Below are 18,675 nucleotides of genomic sequence, written 5' to 3'. Positions count from 1 at the left end.
GGTAGGTTGAAAGAACCTTGCATGACAAGGGATATTGTGCATATAGTCAAGAGGAAGAAGGAAACGTATTTGAGGTTGAGGAGGCATGGATCAGACAGGGCTTCAGAGAGTTACAAGTTGCCAGAAAGGAACTCAAGAATGGACTTAGGACAGCTAAATGGGAACATGAAAAAGCTTTAGCAGGTAGGATTAAGGAAAACCCTAAGGCATTCTACACTTCTGTAAGGAACAAGAGGATGGCCAGAGTGGGGGTAGGGCCAATCAGGGATAGTGGAGGAAACTTGTGCCTTGAGTCAGAGGAAATAGGGGAAGTCCTTAATGAATACTTTGCTTCAGTACTCACTACTGATAGGAACGTTGACGTTTCTGAGGACAGCGTGAAACAGGTTGATATGCTCAAACAAGTTGATGTAAGAAGGAGGATGTGCTGAAAACTTTGAAAAATGTAAGGATAGATAAACCTCCTGGGCCAGATGGGATATACCATAGGTGATTACAGGAAGCAAGGGAAGATATTGCTGCGTCTTTAGTGATGAACTTTGCATCCTCATTGTCCACTGGGGTAGTGCCAGTTATTAGAGGGTGGCAAATGTTATTTCCTTGTTCAAGAAAGGGAATAGGAATAATCCTGGGAATCATAGACAGTCAATCTTACATCTGTGATAGGCAAAGTATTGGAGAGGATTCTGAGAGACAGGATTTCTGATTACTTGGAAAACCATAGTTTGATTAGAGACAGTCAGCATGGCTTTGTGAGGAGGAGGTCATGCCTCACAAACCTTACTGACTTCTTTGAGGATGTGACAAAACACATTGATGAAGATAGAGCAGTGGATGTGGTGTACATGGATTTTCTCAAGGTGTTCGATAATGTTCCCCACGACAGGCTCATCCAAAAAGTAAGGAGGCATGGGATACAGGGAAACCTGGCTGTCTGGATAAAGAATTAGCTGGCCCATAGAAGACAGAGAGTGGTGATAGATGGAAAGTATTCAGCCTGGAGTTTGGTGACCAGTGGTGGTTTTCCAGAGGGATTGGTTCTGGGACCTCTGCTCTTTGTGATTTTTATAAATGACTTGGATGAGGAAGTAGAAGGCTGGATTAGTAAGTATGCCAATGACATGAAGGTTGGTGGAGTGGTAGATTGTGTGGAGGGCGGTTGTAGGTTGGCACGGGACATTGACAGGATGCAAAATTGGGCTGATAATTGTGGCAGTTAGAGTTTAATCTGGAAAATTGTAAAGTGATTCACTTTGGAAGGTCGAATTTAAATGCAGAACACAGGGTTAAAGGCAGGATTCTTGGCAGTGTCGAGGAATAGAAGGATCTTGGGGTCCATGTCCATAGACCCCTCAAAGTTGCCATCCAAGTTGATAGGATTGTTTAGAGGGTATATGGTATGTTGGCTTTCATTAGCAGAGAGATTGAGTTTGAGAGCTGGGAGTTTATGCTGCAGTTCTCTAAAGCCCTGGTTAGACCACATTTGTAGTGGTCGTCTCATTATAGGAAAGATGTAGAAGCTTTTGAGAGGGTGCAGAGGAGATTTATCAGGATGGTGCCTGGACTGGGGGGCATGTCGTATGAAGAGAGGTTGAGGGAGCTAGGGCTTTTCTCATTGGAGCAAAGAAGGATGATTGGTGACTTGATAGAGGTGCACAAGATGATGAGAGGCAGAGACAGTTCGGTTAGCCAGGGACTTTTTTCAATGGCGGATATGTCTATCATGAGGGGACATAATTTTAAAGTGATTGGAGGAAGGTTTAGGGGAGATATCAGACATAGGTTCTTTGCACAGAGGATGGTGGGTGCATGGAATGCACTGCCAGCAGTGACAGTAGAGTCAGATACATTAGAAATATTTAAGCAACTCTTGGATAGACACACAGAAGGTAGTGCAAATGAAGAGGATGTAGGTCAATCTAATCTTAGAGAAGGTTAAAATGCCGACACAACATTGAGGGCTGAAGGGCATGTACTATACTGTTCTGTTCTGTGTTCTATACTAGATTGACTTTATAGCATCTGTAGTTCTTTCCATTTTTATTAATAAAATATGCATTGTCCTATTAATAGAGACAGAGAGTATAGGAAGCAAAGAGGTTATATTCAATTTGTATCGGACATTAGTTCAACCCCAGCTGGAGCATGATATCGAGTTCTAAACACCAGATTTTCAGAAGAATATGAAGCCATTAAGGAAGGTGCACAAAAAAGTTGTGAGAATGGTTCCAGCAATGCGGAATCTCAGTTATGAAGATAGATTGGAGACATTGGAACTGTTTTTCTTGGAGAAAAGAAGGCAGAAAGGAGATTTGACGGAAGTATTCAAAAGTTAGAGACCTGAAGAAAGTGCATGGGGAGAAACTGGTTCCACTTGTGAAGGGATGGGGAATGAAACAGCACAGATTTAAAGTACGTGGCAAAAATTGCAAATGTGACATTGTATTGTGCAACAAATAGTCTGGAATGCACTACCTCAGAGGATAGTGGAGGTGGAGCATTTAACAAGGAATTAGGTTTATCTGTAAAGGAAGAGTGTGATGGTTATGGGAAGATAGCACGAAGTGAATTGCTCAGTCCGAGAGCCCCATTGAAGACACACTCCTTGTGTGTGGTCACGATTCTGTCATTCTGTGAAATATTTCCAGTAATTTTCAAGCAATGACTGTGGGGTATTTGTGGTTATTAATAACTTTTCACAATACCTCATTGTGAACTAATTTCTGAAAGTTTGGTTGGGAAAAAATGTGATTAGTTAGTCAGTTGAATGGAGGTTTCACTACCTTATGATTACCTATCTGAGTGAACCTTTCATTTATCTCTTGTAAAACAAAGCAGACATTCTGACTGATGGAATGTCATGCTTGGACAATGCTGACTTGTGAAAAACTAAACTTAATTGAAGAAAATTGTCATGACTGAGGCATTGTCAGTAACACAAATCACATCTCAAAAAATAGTGTGTTTAGTCTTAAGCCACCTGTTTGGTATTTCTCCATGCAAGGATTTATTGCCATATGAAGGAGGGCTACAGGTGATAAATGAGTGACTCAAAGCAACTTCAGACCACTGCAATATTGGGCAGACTGATCAGCCTCTGTCGCTGATTTGAGGCAAGAGGTCAGAGGGTGGAAGGACAAGTGGGGTACACAGAAAGGATGCAGGGATACACAGAAAGGTGATGAAACCTGAGTGAGGTATAAACTGAAATTGGTTCATATGGGAATTGCTGACAGGTTTGAACAATCCACAAAATGCAAGGGAATGATGCTGAGTGCACATAGACTGAGGAATTCCATGCAGAGAGGGACAGGGAATCTTTACTTTCTACATCTATTTGGCCAGGAGAAAGTGAGGACTGCAGATGCTGGAGATCAGTGTTGAGAGTGTGGTGCTGGAAAAAGCACAGCAGGTCAGGCAGCATCTGAGGAGCAGGAGAATCGACATTTCAGCTGTAAACCCTTGATCAGGAATGCGTAATTCCTGATGATGGGCTTATGCCCGAAACACCAATTCTCCTGCTCCTAGGATGCTGCCTGACCTGCTGTGCTTTTCCAGCATCACATCTTTTTGGCCTCCAGTTTCAGTTTCAGCTGAATCAGCTTTCTTTGTCACCAGGCTCAGAGGATTTCTTTTATTCAGTAATAGGCTGTGGGCATCCCTGCTGAGACCAGCATTTATGGCCCATTCCAAATTGTCATGAGGAAGGTTGTGGTGAGCTGCGTTTTTTGAACCACTGCACGTTTTTGGCTGTCCTAATACCTGCAGTGCTGTTTGCAAGGGAGTTGCAGTATTTTGACCCAGCACTGAAGGATCACTAATATAGTTCCAAATTAGGATGATGTATGCCTTAAAGGGGAAGGTGGTGGCATTCTCTGCTGCTTTTTGTACTTCAAGATAGCACATGTCACAGGTAGGTTCTTTACTAAAGAGTAGTAAGGGCATGGAATGCTCTTGATAATGGAATAGTGTAGGATAGATGGGCTTCAGATTGATTTCACAGGTCCGCGCAACATCAAGGGCTGAAGGGCCTATACTGCGCTGTAATGTTCTATGTTCTATGTCATGGATTTGGAAGGTGCTGTCAGAATAGCCCTGGGTGAGTTTCTTTAGTGCATCTTGTGGATGCTACACACTGCTGCTGCTGTGCATCACTGGTGTGTTGAAGCCTGTCGATGGGGTCCCAATTAAATGTTTTGTTATGTCCTGGAAGGGGTCAATCTTCCTGAGTGTTGTTGTAACTGTATTCATGCAGGACAGTGGGAAGTATTTTATCATACTCCTGTATTATTACTTCAACTGTGGAAATCCATAATTTCTTGACTGACTAAACAATTAAGGTAAGACAGCCAGGGCAGGGATATTGGTGTGCCATGACTGCAGCATGTGGGAATCTGTGGAATGCACTGTAATCATATGGTAAATGTCTGCAGCTTGCACAAGTTAAGCTTTGAGTTGCTGAGCTGGAGTCTGAGTTGAAGGCTTTGTGGGGCCTCAGGGAGGGGATGAGTTATCCTGGATGCTTTATTTTGGCAGGTTATCACATCCTTTAGATTAGACTTAGGTTTAATGTTGGTCAATAGTCAATGACAGAAAGTGTGCCAGAGAGATGGACAGGTTAGAGGAACCAGTGGCTCATGATAGAGAACCTGCAACCCATGCCTTCATCCAGCAGACACAAAATGTTGACTACCAGTGCGACTGAGGAGAACACTGCAGAGAGGATGAGGGAGCTGACGATAGGACCATGGTGCTGGATGACAATCAAGTTGTGAAGTGCAATATTAAAAGAAGACATTATGGTCACAAAGATGGATGATGTTCTCTGGAGCAGCCTCCGTGGTGTGTTGCCTGCCCAGTGCTAAAATTAAGAATATCTCTTCGTGTCTGGAAAAGAACTTGGAATGTGGAGAGGGATGATCTAATTGTTGTGGCCAATGTGGAAACCGGTCACATAGATAGAAACAGGAATGGTCATCTTGTAAAGGGTTTGAGGAGTCCAAAGGGCCTGTTTCCACACTGTAGGGAATCTAACCTAAATTAAAATGCAAAACATCAAAGCTAATCATTACCTGTGCCACATGCCAATTGGCAAAGGGTCAAGCAGATTGGAAAATTAAATGCATGGCTCAAAAAGTGGTGCAGGAAAAAGGAGCTTCAATTCATAGCGCACTGACATCAGCACTCAGGGAGGAGGGAGCTATCCTGTTGTGAAACACTCCACTTAAGCTGGGTTGTGAACAGGGCTTTAAGCTAACATGTGGGGTGGAATTGGTCTGTGCGTGGGAAAGAGAGAATGGAAGGCCTGTAGGGTTAGGTGGAAGAAGATGTAGAAATCCAAAGAAAAACATTGAGGCAATGCAACCATGCGGTGATCAGCAGGATGGAACAGGAAGGGACTGAAAATGTAGCACCATTTACGCATCAGTGAATAAGATCAATGGAGAAAATTGTAATAAAAATAATAGGTTTAAGGGTTTGTATCTGAATTCATTCTCAAATAGAGAAAAATGGTTGAGACTTAATCATCATTACTTGGTTACAAATGGTACACAATATTTCAGGAAATACAAATAGAATGGCAAAGGATGAGAGGTAGCCCCCAGTAGTAAAGAATGACATAAAGACACTGGAAAGAAGCTGACCTTAGACAATCCTGAAGTAGATTTAGTAGAGGTGGAGATTAGGAATAGTAAGAGTACAAAAGCAGTTGGAATAATTTATAGGCTCCCTTCACAGTCACAAAGGATATCATTTTTTATTTTGATAAGAGCTATTTTGGAGCTGTGAGAAGAGCAGAAACCTGATTGAAGAGTTTCAACATGGTATTCCCAAAAAGATGGGAGTAGATTTGGGGTGCAACGATAGGTTCAAGAGCTGTAGAGTAGAAATCAAGGATGGAGATAAGAGGGTTAAGATTTGGTTTTCAGGGGGGGCTGGTAACTGAAGACTTCAAGGAAGAGGAACAATGTCTGAAAAGAGGAAACATTTACAATGTTAACTGACGTGGGGCTCTGGAGGGAAAGTTAGGTTATTAAATCATTAGCAATTTAGTGTAAGTAGGATCACGAGAACGGATGGTGGATCTCATGGACAAGCAGAGCTCAAAAACAGCAAGAAAGCTCAGAGTACAGGGCTGGGGAGAAAGGAGCATTCAAGGGAATTCATCCATGTGGGTTACTGGAAGGAGCATCGTGTCAAAGGAAGCTGATTGGAAATTCAAGATATATATAATTATCATTTGTGCATATGGATGTCAGTTAGATAGGTAGGTGATATATCTTGAGTTATATTTAGATATCAAGAGTGTCTGATTCAATGTATTTATTTGATTTCGTCAATCAATTTTTTTTTGCTTCATGTTAATCTCTCAAACAGGAACAGGCTTGACTGATGTTTGATTGCTTCCTGCAGAATTCCCAATGTTTTAATCTCACCAAATTTGATTCCAGGAAAGGAATCAATAATGTTCAAGTACGTGGTGCAATTGCATAATTCTTAACCCAACTATTTTAACTGCCAAGTATGCAAACAAGATCCAGTGGATTGGGGAACAACCTGTCATCTGCTCTGACGGTGACAATGTCAGGGCTCCACCACAACCACCCTTTCACTCGTTTGCTCTTGCCTCTTTACTTAGGTTGCTCATTCTGCTGTGGCTAACTGCCATCCATGTGGTAGCTGAATTTGATATGAGGTTTTCATGAAATATATACTTAAGTGTTATGATCGAGTGAGGATGGGTGAATTGGGTCCTCTATTTCCTACTCCCTTGGTTGGCAGCAATAAAGTTTTAAATTCCCAGGCATTAAAGGTTAGATGATGGAAGTCAAAAATTGATTGATGAATTTTACTGCTGTCATAATAGCTACCATGTAGCTGTGATGCAAATTATGGTACTAATTGAATAAGCTGAAAGGATAGAGTGTTTTATTTTTTAAATGGCCTGATCAGTTTTATCCAAAATTGGAGAACATCCTAATTATATACTCACTTCAATAACATTTGTGAAGAGTTTACAAATTTTGACCTATATTCCATTTACAACTTTAAACATATCCAAATCTTTCACAATTGACATTATTTAAGGCACATGATGTGTCATCATGTCAGACACAGTTGAAATGACAATAGGAGTTCTGTGTAAACAAGTGAAAAAGCTGAGTTATTAAGGTCTCTTTGAAGATAAACTGTCATTAGTACATTGTACTCCATTTTATAATATTATTGAAAATGGGTAAAATGTTGGCAATGTTGACAGTATTTCAATTCCAGAACCTAAACCAGCAGCCGTGGTGACCTAAAGCAATCTCAAGTGTGATGATAAGTTTTTCAAGGAGAAAGTGAGGACTTCAGATGCTGGAGATCGAGCTGAAAATATGTTGCTGGAAAAGCGCAGCAGGTCAGGCAGCATCCAAAGAGCAGGAGAATCGACGTTTTGGGCATGAGCCCTTTTTTTTCAGTTTGGTTTGCACAATTTGGACATTGTTTGTAGATATCATCAAAGTCAATCTGTTTCTGTCACCTGAATTGAAAAGACACCAACTGATGATTTAGGATAACAGTTCACTATCTGACTTCACTTAACTTCAAATTCCTTTTGTGAATCAGAAGATAATAAACAGTTAAATAAGAATAAAAAAGCTAGATTTATGCAAGAGGTTAGGCAGCACCTATAGACAGAAACAGATTTAAGGTTTCAGATCAGTGACTTTATAACTCTATTCCAATAAAAGGTAATTGACCTGAAACTTTAATTCTGTTTTTTTCCACAGGTGCTGCCTGACCAGCTGAGCTTTTTCAGCATTTGCAGTATTCTGCTTTTGCAAGAACAGATCATGCTGCTTTATCTTAAATTAAAGAGCTGACTAATTCTTACTTTTAGGTCGTTCTGATACGGGCACAAGTCAAAATTTACACTGGCGTATTCCACACAACTCTGTAATAAGTTTCCCTTCTTTCCCGAGAGCAGCTGACAGGCTTCATTTACTGTAAATCTTTTGAAATGTTTGGTGGTCGTGAAAATATGAAGATAAATGTGAATCTTTCTTTCATATATAAAGTTACATAAAGATAGTTGGCAGGTCAGAAGATAGGAAAGAATATATTTTAAAAAGTCTAAAAAATTAAGAAGATTAGAAAATTTAAAAAGAGAGGAAGTCAGCCTGCAATATAAAAATATGTATTAACAGTTGCTGTAGATTTTTTAAAAGGTGCTCACAAAGTCTGCTTAAGTCCTATAAAGAGTTAGCTTGGAGAATTAATAATGGATAATAAGGAGATTGCAGATAAGTTGAACTTATATTTTGCATCAGCCTTCACTATGGAGATGCAGGAGTGGTTATAAATTTGAAAATGGAAAGAAAGGAAGAACTTGAGCAAACTACATCAGGATAGGAAGTGTGTTGAGTAAATTACTGGACCTGCAGGTTGACAAATCCATTGTCCTGATGGACATCCTCCTAAAGTTTTAAAAGAAGTGGCTAGTAAGAGAGTTGATGCAGTGGTTGTAATTTTCCAACATCTCTAGGTTTGGGTAAGGTTCCATTAGATTAAAATGTAGAAAATCTGATTCCTTTATTCAAAAAGGAGGGAGACCAGAAAGCAGGAAACTCCAGTCCAGTTGTTTAGCATGTGGTGTTGGGAAGGTGTTAAAAATTATTACTGCATACTTTATTGGACAGTGCTTTAGTGTCAACATAGCTTTGTGAAAAGGTTTTTTTTAACCAGTTTACTGAATTTCTTTGAGGAAGCAATGTTCTGTAAACCAATAAATTAAAAGGACAAAAGTATTGTGACTAAATTTGCTGAGATCACAAAATAACTCATGACGTAAGTTGTAAAGAGGACAGCATGTGCTTATAAAGGGATATGGGTAGGTTACATGAGTGGACAAAGATTTGGCAAATGGAGTGTCATTTGGGAAAATGTAAAATTGTTCTTTTGGCAGGAATGATAAGAAAGAAGCATATTGTTGAAACTATAGAGTCCCTACAGTGCAGGAAGCTGACCATTCAGCGCATCGAGTCCACACCAACCATCTGAAGAGCATCCCACCTAGACCACCCTCCTGCCGTATCCCTCTAACTCATTTTCCATGGCTAATCCACCTATCCTGCACATCCCTGGACAGTACAGGCAATTTAACATGCCTAATCCACTCAACCTGCACATCATTGGACTGTGAAAGAAACCACAGCATTCCCATACAGACATGGGGAGAATGTGCAGATACAGCAAGTAATTAGCAAAGTTAACAAAATGTCATTGTTAACTGTGAGGGGAATTGAATATGCAAAAAGGACATTATGCTTCATTTATACAGGGCATTGATGAGATTAAAACTTCATAGTATACTATTAAAGAAGATATAAGTGCATTGTAAGCAGTTTAGAGATGGTGTTCTAGACTAATACCAGGAATGGGTGGATTGCCTTATGGGGAGATGTTCCTGCTAAACTTGTATCTACTGATCTTAGAAGAATAAGAGGCAACTTGAGTGAAAGGTATTGGAGTTTTGATGGGATGCATGTGAAAAGGATGTTATCTCTTTGGGGGAACATCTAGAGCTACGGGTCACTGTCTAAAAATAAAGGGTTGTCCATTTCACATGGAGATGAGAAAGATTCCTTCCAAAAGATTGTAAATTTTTGGAATTCTTTGCCTCAGAAGATGATGGAAGCAGAATCCTTGAATATTTTTATGGTAAAAATGGATTTGTTCTTGATGAGTATGAGGCTGGAAAGCTATCCATGGTAGGCAGGAATATGCAATAATTAGATCAGAATGGTAAAGCAAGCTTAAGGAGGCCTACTTCAGCATGTAAGTTTTGTATTCACACCTTTCTTCCTCCTTTTTTGACTGACTGACTTGAAGTTTATTTTCCTCTCTCTCGGAATTGCCATTCAGAGTTTCACCAACTTGCCTGTGAACCAAACTAAAACTAAAACTCCTATTTAGGCAGAAGTACACAAAGACACAGCCATGCTTCAGGACTTACTTCAACTGATATGATTGGCATTCTCAACTGTCAATTCGAGAGGGGCTCAAGTGATCCAGCTATCCCACCAATAATAAATGTGCATGTCCATCGGAAACCTGCTGTGAGATTTTGAATTGACTCTTGTTCCTGGTTATTGCAAAAAAAACCCTCCAGTAACATGCTAATTAGCAAATAAAATTGTCCATTTTAACAGCACAACACATATCCACAGGAAGAATGTTAAGCCTGTGTAAACTGCATTGTTTAAAATATAGTTCTTAAATCGCATGATAACCTGGTGTGTGATTTTCAATTTTGTACACACCAGTCCAAAATCGGCACCTCCAAATCATCCTTAAATCTAATTCATTTCAAAATCCTTTCTGTGCCAGAACAAAAGACCTCAAACATTTGTGAAACATGACCAAATCAGCTTAAAGCACTACTGATTTTTTTTAACATAATAACTATTTTAGGACTGATTTTAACTTGAGAAAATTAGTGTAAACAAAGTGGGAATGATCTCAAAATGGAGCCAGAAGGCTATTGCCCTCTCCACTTTTACGCGGACCTATCATAGGCTGGCTGAAACAAATGATTGCTTTAGGTAGTATGAAGATTGTTGTCCTATAACATACATAAGACTCACAATGACATTTGACAAAACTAATTAACACTTGTAAGTACACTCCCTCAGCCCTTCATACCTTCCTAGATTCCTTGCATGTCTTTAGATATTAAATAGGAGATGCTAAATTCCAAAGAACTATTTATTATTTGAATACTCCTCCAGTGACTAGAACCATGCAAGCATTAATTTTCTGTGTCAGCATTTTACATACTGTATTTTCTCCCTTCACGGGATGTTGCTCGCAAAGACTGACATTTATTGCCCACAATTAACTTCCTTTGAGAAGGTGGCGAGTTGACTTCTTGAACTTCTGCTGATTTTATGGTATAGGTAATGCACAGTGTTGTTAGGTAGAGAGTACCAACAAAATGGCCCAGTGCCATTGAAGAAATAATAGAATACTTACAAATCAGAGTGATTTGAAAGGGGATGTCATAGTATTTCCATATGGTATCTGGCTTTACTCTTTTGTAGATAAGCAGGAGGCTGGAAGAACATAGCAATGCAGGCAGTATTAGGAGGTGGAGAAGTCAATATTTCAGGTGTAACACCTCGCTTCCCATCACCGACTCCCTTCCCAGCCCCTGCCCCTCTCTTCCATTCCTCTGATCAACCCTTCCTTCCAGCTACCAACCAGATTCATTCCTCCCACTGATCAACCAAGTCATACTCTCTACCTGCATTTACCTATCCCCACCTCACCAATGCCCCCTCCTCCCCCAACCCTTCATCCCACCTTATCAGCAACTCTCCTTCCACCCACCCCGAGTCCTGAAGATGGGTTACACCTGAAACATTGATTTCTTGACCTCTTGATGCTGCCTGTGTTGCTGTGTTCTTCCAGCCTCCTGCTTGGCTACCTTGGATTCCACCATCTGCAGTTTGTTTGGCTTGCCTCTTTTGGGCAGTAGAGATAGCAGCTTCGAAATCTCAACTTTTAAAATAGATGTTTCAAAGACAGAATTTAAGCTAGGATTGAGAACTGAACATTTTTGGTCACACTGTTTCAAATGGCTTACATGACGGGGGAGAAAGGAAAGTTGGTAGTGTTAATTAAATATTCCTTATCACACCAGAAGTAGGAATAATATGTATAACAGTGGAAAGGCTAAATTGGCTTTAAGATATGGTTAGAAAAACAAATTGCAGGGATTGGGAGTACTGACTATCAGATGATAGGAAAGAAACAAATGAAAAGGTATATTGATGACTTAGAGCAATGTTCAGATCTAAGGCTGTAATAACTCCAATTGACAAAATGCAGGTTTGGTTTAGAGTAGTGTAAATAGCAGTAAAGGAATAGTGTGTTTTGAGTGTTTCAAAAACAGTACATTTTTAATCGAAGGGCCAGAAAGATACAGCTCTAGGAAATATAGTAGAGCATGTAGCTTGTAAAAGGGTGGAGGAGTACTTAAAAAATTATATTGTGGAGAATGAAGATTGAGAGCTTCTGGAGGTAAGGTTACTACAGTTCATAAGCTGATGCTGTTTTTCACTTCAACATTTTCCACTAGCTTTCTTGTCTGTGTGAATGTAATGAAATGCACTTTCCAGAAGATGTTGATGAAAACCTTGGGTGATATAAACATGCAGACTGGATAAGACCAAGAACATTGTGAAACCAAATGTCTTGATTTTAGAATTATGTGTAAATAAACCTTACTGTGACTGAACTTGTTGAGGGATTTTGGAATGTGAATCTCTCCTCTGCATGCTTTTCATGAAGACTGCCTGTAACCATCTCCACACTCCTAGCAGTATTTTTCTCAAAACAGTCATTCAGTGGAAGGCAGACAATTTCAATGGGTGAACAATGTAAAGCCCACAGAAATGAGAAACATGGTAGATGAGGTGACTTAATTGGGCAAGATGCAAAATTCCAAATTCCTAATTGTGGGTTTTATAAATTCATTAATGGCATGTGAATGTTACTCGCTGGGCCAGAATTCATTGTCCATCTCTATTTGCCCATGCGGAGGTGGTGGTGAGCCTTGCAGTCCACTTTGTATAGGCAGATCAACAATGCTGTTGGGAGGATCTTGACAGTGAAGGAATAGCGATATATTTCCAACTCAGGATGGTGAGCGGCTTGAAGGGGAATTTATAGGTGGTGGTGTTCCCTTATAATACTGCAGTGGAAATGGTGGTGGTTCTGGAAGGTACTTAGGAAAATGTATGCTGGAGATCAGAGACAAGAGTGTGGTGCTGGAAGCAGGTCGGGCAGCATCCAAGGAGCAGGAGAATTGACGTTTCAGGTATTCCTGATGAAGGGCTTATGCCTGAAATGTTGATTGTCCTGCTCCTCAGATGCGGCCTGCAATGTACTGTGAAACCTTGGTGAATTTCTGCAGTGCATTTTGTAGATGGTACAAACTGGTGCTACCCGCTTTGATGGTGGAGGGAGGGGATGTTATAGATATAGTGCTAATCAAGAAGGCTGCTTTGTTCTGAATTGTATCGAGCTTCTTGGATGTTGTTAGAGCTTCAAGTGGGGAGTATTCTGTCACACTCCTGACCTGTGCCTTGTAGATGGTGAACAGTCTTCTGGGAGTCGGGAGGTGAGCTACGCACTTACTTGGGTGTTCACAGTAAATCTGCCTTGCTTTTTTGTGCTTTATCCTGTCAACCAGAGTTTAAAGAGCTGAAAGTTTCACTGCACTTATGTGTTTCCTTGCCTTTTAATATAGATATAAAGTCATGGCTATGAGTAGTGATCATAGGAGGTGGACATGCTGCTGAGTGGCACCACGCAATGTTAATTTTGCATTAATTATGCATCAGTAACTTCTGGAACAAACATGCTGCATGTGTATCAATTAAATGGCTACGTCTCAAAGTCTAAGGGGAATACTTCTCTATCAGGCCTAGGGAGACAGCCTTTAGGCTGAGGATCCAGGCAGACAAAGTCAAAAGCAATGTCTGTTATTGGTCCAGGGTTTGGACATGGTCAGCTACTTGGGAGTCCAGAGTCAAGGGATCTGTACCACTACAGCCTGATGAAGGGCTTTTGCCCGAAATGTCGATTTTCCTGCTCCTCAGATGCTGTCTGACCTGCTGTGATTTTCCAGCACCACTCTGATCTAAACTTTGGTTTCCAGTATCTGCAGTCCTCACATTTGCCTAGCTGACATATCCTCAAGATTAGGGGGAGTAGTCACAGGCCTCTAGTCTGAAAAGCAACCTTCCACCACCACCCCTCTGTCTTATACCTTTGACCCAGTTCTGTATCCAAATGACTAGTTCTCCCTGTATTCCATGAGATCTAACCTTGTTAACCAGCCTACCATGAGAAACTTTCATAATTGCCTGACTGAAGTCCATATAGATCATGTCCACTGCTCTGCCCTCATCAATCCTCTATGTTACTTCTTTAAAAAACTCAATCAAGTTCACAAGACATGATTTCTCATGCAGAAAGCCATGTTGACTGTCCAAGTGATGTAAATCCTGTCCCCGACGATTCCCTCCAACAATTTGGGCGGCAAGGTAGCTCAGTGTTTAGTACTGCTGCTTTGCAGTGCCAGGGTTCCAGGTTTGATTCCAGCCTTATGTGCCTGTCTGTGTGGAGTTTGAACATCCTCTCCGTGTCTGTATGGGTTTCCTCCCACAATCCAAAGATGTGTAGGTTCGATGAATTGGCCATGTTAGATTGCCCATAGTATTTGGCGATGTGGGGATTGGGTGCATTAGTCTGGGGTAAATATAGGAAAGGGGAATGGGTCTGGGTGGGTTCCTCTTTGGAAGGTTGGTGTGGACTTGTTGCCGGTAGGGATTCCTCTTAAAATTTGCCCACCTCCGATATCAGGCTCACCGGTCTATAGTTTTCCTTACCACCTTTTTTAAATAGTGGCACCATGCTAGCCAATCTCCAGTCTTCTGGCACCTCACCTGTGGCTATCGATGATGTAAATATCTTAGCAAAAGGCCCAGCAATCACTTCCCTAGCTTCTTACAGAGTTCATGGGTACGCCTGATAATGTCCAGGGGATTAATACACCTTTATGTGTCTTAAGACATCCAGCACCACCTCCTCTGTAATAAGGACATATTTCAAGATGTCACCATCTATTTGCCCACATTCTATATTTTCTATGTCCTTCTCCACAGTAAGCAATGATGCAAAATATTTGTTCAGTATCACCCCCATTCCTGCAGTTCCACACATCGGCCGCCTTGCTAATCTATGAGGGGCCCTATTCTCTCCATAGTTATCCTTTTGTCCTTAATGTATTTATAAAATCCCTTTGGATTCTCCTGGACCCAGTTTGCCAAAGTTATCTCATGTCTCCCTTTTGCCCTCTTGAGTATACTCCAGGTATAAAAGTATAAAAGTGTTTATACTTTTCTAAGGATTGCAATGGGAAATTAACAAAATTAACATTTACGCTGAAATCCATTCACTCTGAAATCTGAAAGAGAATGCTTTACGAAATTTAAAACTTTTCTGACACTTTGCAACTTTGCTGAAGTCTGCAGTCAAGGGACAGCTTGTTTCTGTGGAACTTTGTAAACGTTCAAACTGGCCTTGTGAGCAGTCAATTTCAGATTTGAGCTAAGGAAAACATAAGAACAGTATGTCCACAAAAAAGGAATGAAAAAGTAACAACTTGAGTTTTCCCAGTCTTTGCCCTTGAAATCATGATAAGAATGGTGTAAGAAGTGTTTCTGAATAATGCTCAGGGCCCTTACACAAGGCATTTTTGCCAAGTGTATTGGTCCCTCTGCATTGCACGGGTTAAAATATAATAAAGTTCTTTTTCTTTGCTCTTGCTAATAGTTGAGGCGAGTCAATTTAATTTCCACGACAGTAGACTTGGGGGCTTGTCTGGGATCCCACGACTGGGTGAGATTCTGAGGATTCCCAGGAGGCGCAGGCGCCAGCACCTTGAAGGTCTTTCACTTCATCTCGAGCACTGAATTGGCCCATTTGCGTAAGAGGACTGGGAATCTGTGGATTGCTCTAGCGCTGGGGTTTGAATCGAATAGGGTCGGGGTAAAAGTCATGGCTTAAATATTCCTATATAGAGACTCATTCTAAGAGAATAAATAAAGCAGGAAAAGGGTTCAGTGACCTCTTGAGTGGTATTTGAGCAAAATCCAAGGGAAGGGGATTGCCGTCTCTAGAGTGTTTAAGAGACAGAAAGTTTAAGGGTGGTTTTAGTCTTGGAACTACCACTGGCTGAGTTGGACTCACCAAAGACATATCAGGTACATGGATTCTTGGTTTACGAAAACCAAGGCATTGAGGCGGAAGCGCCCAATGTGAGAGAGGACCTCCAGAGGTGAAACCAAGTCAAAAGGGAATAGGTACCTGTACCACGAGAGAGAAAGAGAGAGAAAGAAAGAGCTGAGCACATTTCCAGTAATGCTAAAAATGGGCTCCAGCAAAAGCAAACAAAATGAGGGTCCACAGAGAACTTGGAATGTTCTACCAAAAATACAATACATGCTAAATAATTATGGCCCAGAGTCTGTAAAGCAGTTCGAATTGTGGGTCAAGGAATGTGGATTTCCCGAGAGAGGAAGTTTTAGTAAAAAGCAATTGGAAATATTGAGGTCGAGGTTGGAGGAGAGGGAGAAGGAGAAGAGAAGGGAAAAATAGAACCTGTGAATTGGAATGCTTATAATGTGGAAGGCTGAGGCTGATATCAGTGAAAGGAAATCTCAAGTAAAAGGTAGATCAAATACACATACAAACACCAGTGCACATGTGGACGTGTGTGGAAAACAACCTAATGAAGCTGTACAGTGTCTTAATTCTGTTTCAGATCCTGACCTTGATGACTGCCCTCCCAGACCTACAGCCCCGCCACGTGATCCGCCTGGCGAAGGTTCCACGTCAGCGGCCACCGCCTCAGGATCTGCTGAATCACCAATAGCATGCCATACCCACAACAAATTGAAGCAAGGAGCCCAAAATAATGACTGCCTCTCTATAATGGAAAGGTATCCAGGGCCTGCTCGTGATCTCCCCACGACGATGAGTCAGCCTGCGAGAGTACTGGTGTACGATCATCTAACCAGGTAGTCCTGCAAGCACCAATGGTTGATGTTGCAGGTCCAGAAGGGCACCTAGTGTTGGTCCACTGAACATGGACCATGAAGGATTTGGAAAGTGCCTATGGGCAGTTGCCTGACCCATGCGAGGTTGGAGGTAATAAGTTCGCTGAAGAAGTGACAATGTTCTGTATCCAGTTTCATCCCCCGTCACATCAACCACGTCGCCTGGGACCAAAAGTGGGTGCTGATGGCACCAAAATCAAGTATAAATGGCCATCCGCAAACATCCATGCCAGAGCCACCCACCCACAAGTGGAGCAGAACGGAGACTTTCATGCTTTTGTTGCAGTGCTGGCAACTGCCTGTAGGGAGGCATTCCCAATGCAAATGGACATGACCAAAAAAGCAACGTGTAAACAGCGAGATGCTGAGACAGTGTCCCAGTACCTACATGCCTCACTGAAGTTCACAATGTCCATAGTGGACTGAGACCACCCGAGGGCATAACGATGGCAGAAATCACGCCGTATGAGGCACATCTGAGGAACAGCTTCATCAATGGAATGAAGGATGAAATAGCGAAAAAGGTAAAAGATACATGTATTACCTGGAACACAGGAAAGCTGAATTTGATAGAACAACACGCGATACATGCTGAAAAATTGCTTACCCAACAAAAGTATAAGTGGAAATTGAAGATGGAACAGCAAGCACATAAAGCTCAGCTTAATCTGATGCAGATGGTTGCCCACCCGTTGGAGGGAGATGCTGCTGAAAAAGCGAGCGGAAGAAGAGGTGCTGGCAGAGCTAGATCTGGTGGGTGCTTTGTATGCGGAGCAATGGACCACTAGGTGAGGCAATGCCCGCACAGACAGTCCCAATCGGCCCTGGAGGCTGGACAGCAGGGTGACTGACAGGGGAAGGCTGAGGTGGAGGTGGGCAGCCCACAAGATACAGGTAAGCTTCTTTCCCTTATGCTTGGCAACGAAGACTCACTTTTGCTAATCTCTTCTACTAACCCAAGGGCACTGAAACAAATCCCACCCCCATATTGAGCGTTGAGATTGCAGAGTGTGGAACATATGTTCAGTACAATGATGATGTGTATAAGTCAATGCCTAGCTCTATATTATATGTGGAAGGTACACCAGTTACCTTTTTTGGTAGATACAGAGGCATCCCTGAAAGGCTTAGTAGTGACAATGGGACACCATTTGTCAATAATGCCTTACTGCAGATCAATGATTATTTGGAAATAAACATGAGACAACAGCAAGCGGTGGGGCTGTGGAAAGAGAAAATGCTACCTTAAAAAATAAATTGACAATATGTTGTGAGGAACTAGGGTGACATAGACAAAGGCACTTCCAATTGTGCTGATGTATATGAGATTTAGGAAGAGAGGAAGAGCTAATCTTGGCCCATTTGAGATTTTGTTTGGTAGGCCGCCCAACACCGGAATTGACCCAAGACCTACGGTAAGACAGATAACAGGCCACTGTGAGGATGAGATGTTGTGTTACTGTATGAAACTCTCTACACTTCTGTCTGAAATACAGAATCAAGTGAAAGCAGCGCTACCCCAACCAGCAGAAGGGAAGCTGCACAATCTAGAACCTGGAGACTGGATAGTAGTGAAAGACTTCAGGAGGAAAAACTGGAAAGTGAAGAGGTGGCTGGGACGGTTTTAAATGCTCCTCATGACACAGACAGCTGTTAAGATTGCTGATATTTAGCTATCTCACTCTGCAGGATTCATTCAATTTCTGCTGTCTATACCTGACATATGCTTCCTTCTTTTTCCGAACAAAAACTTCAATTTCTCTAGTCATCCAGCATTCCCTACACCAGCAGCCTTGCCTCTTACCCTCATAGGAATATACTGCTTCTGGACTCTCGTTATCTCATTTTTGAAGGCTTCCCATTTTCCAGCCATCTCTTTACCTACGAACATCTGCCCCCAATCAAATTTTGAACGTGCTTCCTAATACCAACAAAATTGGCCTCCCCTCCAATTTAGAAGTTTAACTACCAGCAGATTTATGGTCGGTGGCCCCAACGT

The sequence above is a fragment of the Hemiscyllium ocellatum genome, chromosome 18, assembly GCF_020745735.1.
Source record: "Hemiscyllium ocellatum isolate sHemOce1 chromosome 18, sHemOce1.pat.X.cur, whole genome shotgun sequence".
Classification (NCBI taxonomy): Eukaryota; Metazoa; Chordata; class Chondrichthyes; order Orectolobiformes; family Hemiscylliidae; genus Hemiscyllium; species Hemiscyllium ocellatum.
Note: the sequence above shows the minus strand (reverse complement) of the source record.